We start from the raw sequence: 6,000 nt of genomic DNA, 5'->3' as shown, positions 1-6,000 counted from the left end.
TGGGAGCAGGGGGACGCTTATCCTCAATAAAAGTTGAAAGATTAACAGGCAGCTGTTATAGGTCTTATGTGGGTTATAGGTGGTATATCGTCTAGCTGTCCCTGTAACTGTGTGTGTAAAAGCCCCTTCTTTGTAATGACGATCTTGTCCTCTCCACTTAAGCAAATTAGGCCGCAGTTATTATGGCGGGTATTGTGGTGCCTTATTTTGTCCCTCTTTTTGGTTTATAGGAAGTGTATGGTAGTCCGCAGGCTGTTTTAAGGTGATTAAATATTAGGATAAGGCACTGTGTACTTGTAGAGTGTGTCAGGGTTACCTGAGTTATCGGAGCGGCGTTACCAAGATGGCCACCGCCATTCACAGAGCCCTGCTTTTATCGGTGGTTTTCGGTCTCACTTCCACGGCGATTGCGGTAGTCTGTCCTCAGGGATCAGGTAGAGGTGGTTAGTGTGGTGAGATGAGATCAAGGATATTGCCGTTATGTCTTAATAAGCTGGTGGTAGTCCGATATGTCTCAAGCAGCGTGTAGTAGCCTGAAAAGTAGCGTGGCGTCCCACATGCTGCAAAGTGTCCTGCAGTCTCTTATACACCAGTGAGAGGTGATATGCAGCGATCGGTAGATGCCTTTAATGTTTAGCCTGCTTTAGGATGTAAAATTAGTTATCGTAGCTCAGGTTAGCTCCTTCGGGTCATTGTTTTAAGAGCCCTTCTTTGCAGAGCACCGGAGTTACGCAGCCATCTTAGCTGCAGCCAGGCTCCGCCCCCCCAGAACCAACACTTTTTAACAGAATAACAGCCGGATCCTGCCGGATCCATGTCTAATTTAGACAGATATACACAAATTTAGGTGTTTTCCACACAAACACATCCAGACACTTCTGGATCCACCAATTCTTTACACATAAACATCTGGGTCCTTTCAGAACCAACTCTTTTTTTACCGAAAAACAGCCGAATACTGCTGGATCCATGTCTAATTTAGACAGAGATACACAAATTTAAGTGTTTTCCACACAAACACATCCAGACACTTCTGGGTCCACCATTTTTTTTTTTTTACACAATAACATCTGGGTCCTTTTAGAACCAACACTTTTTAACAGAAAAACAGCCAGATCCTACCGGATCCATGTCTAGTTTAGACAGAGATACACAAATTTAACTGTTTTGCACACAAACACATCCAGTCACTTCTGGATCCACCAATTTTTTACACATAAACATCTGAGTCCTTTTAGAACCAACACTTTCATTACAGAAAAACAGACGGATCCTGATGGATCCATGTCTAGTTTAGACAGATATAGACAAATTTAAGTGTTTTCCAAACAAACACATCCAGACACTCCTGGATCCACCATTTTTTTTTTACACATAAACCTCTGGGTCCTTTCAGAACCAACAATTTTTTTACAGAAATACAGCCGGATCCTGCCGGATCCATGTCTAATTTAGACAGAGATACACAAATTTAAGGGTTTTCCACACAAACACATGCAAACACTTCTGGATCCACCAATTTTTTACACAAAAACATCTGGGTCCTTTCAGAACCACCACTTTTTTACAGAAAAACTGCCGGATCCTGATGAATCCATGTCTATTTTAGACAGATAAAGACAAATTTAAGTGTTTTCCACACAAACACATCCAGACACTTCTGGATCCACCATTTTTTTTTACACAAAACATCTGGGTCCTTTTAGAACCAACACATTTTTTTACAGAAAAACAGCAGGATACTGTCGGATCCATGTGTAGTTTAGACAGATATAGACAAATTTAAGTGTTTTCCCCACAAACACATCTAGACACTTCTGGATCCACAAATTTTTTATGCAAAAACATCTGGGTCCTTTCAGAACCAACACATTTTTACAGAAAAACATCCGGATCCTGCCGGATCCATGTCTAATTTATACAGATATACACACAGTAAGGTGTTTTCCACACAAACACATCCAGACACTTCTGGATCCACCATTTTTTACACAATAACATCTGGGTCCTTTTTGAACCAACACTTTTTTTACAGAACAACAGCAGGATCCTGCCGGATCCATGTCTAATTTAGACAGATATACACAAATTTAGGTATTTTCCACACAAACACATCCAGACGCTTCTGGATTCACCAATTTTTTTTTACACAATATCATCTGAGTCCTTTCAGAACCAACACTTTTTAACAGAATAACAGCCGGATCCTGCCGGATCCATGTCTAATTTAGACAGATATACACAAATTTAGGTGTTTTCCACACAAACACATCCAGACACTTCTGGATCCACCAATTCTTTACACATAAACATCTGGGTCCTTTCAGAACCAACTCTTTTTTTACCGAAAAACAGCCGAATCCTGCTGGATCCATGTCTAATTTAGACAGAGATACACAAATTTAAGTGTTTTCCACACAAACACATCCAGACACTTCTGGGTCCACCATTTTTTTTTTTACACAATAACATCTGGGTCCTTTTAGAACCAACACTTTTTAACAGAAAAACAGCCAGATCCTACCGGATCCATGTCTAGTTTAGACAGAGATACACAAATTTAACTGTTTTGCACACAAACACATCCAGTCACTTCTGGATCCACCAATTTTTTACACATAAACATCTGAGTCCTTTTAGAACCAACACTTTCATTACAGAAAAACAGACGGATCCTGATGGATCCATGTCTAGTTTAGACAGATATAGACAAATTTAAGTGTTTTCCAAACAAACACATCCAGACACTCCTGGATCCACCATTTTTTTTTTTACACATAAACATCTGGGTCCTTTCAGTACCAACAATTTTTTTACAGAAATACAGCCGGATCCTGCCGGATCCATGTCTAATTTAGACAGAGATACACAAATTTAAGGGTTTTCCACACAAACACATGCAAACACTTCTGGATCCACCAATTTTTTACACAAAAACATCTGGGTCCTTTCAGAACCACCACTTTTTTACAGAAAAACTGCCGGATCCTGATGGATCCATGTCTAGTTTAGACAGATATAGACAAATTTAAGTGTTTTCTACACAAACACTTCCAGACACTTCTGGATCCACCATTGTTTTTTTTTTTTTTTACATGTAAACATCTGGCTCCTTTCAGAACCAACTTTTTTTTACAGAAACACAGCTGGATCCTGCTGGATTCATGTCTAGTTTAGACAGAGATACACAAATGTAACTGTTTTCCACACAAACACATCCAGACACTTCTAGATCCACCAATGTTTTTACACAAAACATCTGGGTCCTTTTAGAACTAACACTTGTTTACAGAAAAACAGCTGGATCCTGTCGGATCCATGTCTAGTTTAGACAGATATAGACAAATTTAAGTGTTTTCCACATAAACACATCTAGACACTTCTGGATCCACCATTTTTTACACAATAACATCTGGGTCCTTTCAGAACCAACACTTTTTACAGAACAACAGCAGGATCCTGCCGGATCCATGTCTAATTTAGACAGATATACACAAATGTAGGCGTTTTCCACACAAACACATCCAGACACTTCTGGATTCACCAATTTTTTTTTACACAATATCATCTGGGTCCTTTCAGAACCAACACTTTTTAACAGAATAACAGCCGGATCCTGCCGGATCCATGTCTAATTTAGACAGATATAGACATATTTAAGTGTTTTCCACACAAACACTTCAAGACACTTCCAAATCCCACATTATTTTGCTCAAAAACATCTGGATCCTACCAGAACCAGCCTTTTTTTTACGGAAATACAGTTGTATTCATCTTGGCTAACGTCATTTAAAGGAACCTTCATTCAGTCGTCGGACGAAGAAAGAAGAGGATGCTCCGCATCAGATGTCTTGAAGATGGAGCTGCTCCGCACTGGATGGATGAAGATAGAAGATGCCGTCTGGATGAAGACTTCTGCCCATCTGGAGGACCACTTCGCCCGGCTTCGTCGAGGACTTCAGCCCAGTTGGGTGAAGACTTCTCAAGGTAAGGTGATCTTCAAGGGGTTAGTGTTAGGTTTTATTAAGGGGGGATTGGGTGTGTGGGTGGTGGGTTTTAATGTTGGAGGGGGGTATTGTACTTTTTTTTTACAGGTAAAAGAGCTGATTACTTTGGGGCAATGTCCCGCAAAAGGCCCTTTTAAGGGCTATTTGTAATTTAGTATAGGGTAGGGCTTTTTATTATTTTGGGGGGCTTAGATTAGGTGTAATTAGTTTAAAAAACTTGTAATTATTTTATTATTTTCCGTAATTTAGTGTTTGCTTTTTTTCGTACTTTAGATAATTGTATTTAATTGTATTTAATTGTAGTTAATTTAGGGAATTAATTTAATTGTAGTGTAGTGTTATGTGTAATTGTAACTTAGGTTAGGTTTTATTTTACAGGTAAATTTGTCTTTATTTTAACTAGGTAGCTATTAAATAGTTAATAACTATTTAATAACTATTCTACCTAGTTAAAATAAATACAAAGTTGACTGTAAAATAAAAATAAACCCTAAGCTAGCTACAATGTAACTATTAGTTATATTGTACCTAGATTATGGTTTATTTTATAGGTAAGTATTTAGTTTTAAATAGGAATTATTTAGTTAATTGTAGTAATTTTATTTAGATTTATTTAAATTATATTTAAGTTACGGGGTGTTAGGGTTAGGGTTAGACTTAGATTTAGGGGTTAATAACTTTAATATAGTGGCGGCAACATTAGGGGCAGCAGATTAGGGTTTAATAAATGTAGGTAGGTGTCAGGGATGTTAGGGACGGCAGATTAGGGGTTAATAAAATTTAACTAGTGTTTGCGAGGCGGGAGTGCGGCAGTTTAGGGGTTAATATATTTATTATAGTGTTTGCGATGTGTGGGGGGGCTCGGTTTAGGTGTTAATAGGTAGTTTATGGGTGTTAGTGAACTTTTTAGCACTTTAGTTGAGAGTTTTATACTACGGAGTTAGACCATAAAACTCTTAACTACTGACTTTTAAATGCGGTACCAGACTTGACAGGAGAGGGTCTACCGTTCACTTTTTGGAAGACTCATAATACCGGCGCTATGCAAGTCCCATTGAAAAAATAGGATACGCAATTGACGTAAGTGGATTTGCAGTATTTTCGAGTCTGGCCAAAAAAGTGAGCGGTACACCTATACCTGCAAGACTCATAATACCAGTGGGCGTTAAAAATCAGCGTTGGGACGCAAGACTTGTAATCTAGCCGTTAATTTTTTAAATGTTGATCATGCGGGATGGGGGAAGAGAGTAAAATATATATATATATATATATATATATATATATATATGATACATAAAATAAAAAAAACCCTAAAAAGACATATAAAATTACTGCAAGGCAAAGATCTCTTGCCATGACTAAGAATATTGTGCATCTACAAGTTTTAGTACACCAATTCATTGAGCAAACAGGCTGACATATCCTATGTTGTTATAAAGGTATTATATCATCTCCAATGGAGATATTAAACCTATAAAGCTCCTTTTGTTCCAATATAGTCTTTTACCTCCTTAACGTTAGTAAATGTAAATTTATTCCCATAATCTTCTAACAGGATTTTGGCTGGATAAACCAACCGTGCTTTCAACCCCATGTTTATAAACTGTGTACAAAAGGGGGCCATCAATTTTCTCTTGGAAGATGTTTCACTGGAAAAATATTGGAAGAGTAATACCTTATGTTTTACTAGAGTACATATTTCAGTTTTTTTAAACAGTCTTAGTAATTCAACTTTATCCTGAAATTTGAGATATTTTACAAGGCACATCCTATTTCTCATTGTTCCATCAGGAAGAGTTCTTTTAGAACCTACTCTGTGGGCTCTTTCAACCTCTAAAGAAAGCTGATTGTCACAGCCGTGCCTGGATTTGAACCTGGGACTCCTGGTTCCCAGCCTGTTTTTCTTTTCCTGTGCCACCAGAGGTATCTGTTTATGTTTGCAGCTTTTTGGAGACCTGTTACCTGCAGTGGATTACTCTCTGGCTCCACCTGC

This window comes from Bombina bombina, chromosome 5 (genome assembly GCF_027579735.1).
Source record: "Bombina bombina isolate aBomBom1 chromosome 5, aBomBom1.pri, whole genome shotgun sequence".
Classification (NCBI taxonomy): domain Eukaryota; kingdom Metazoa; phylum Chordata; class Amphibia; order Anura; family Bombinatoridae; genus Bombina; species Bombina bombina.
Note: the sequence above shows the minus strand (reverse complement) of the source record.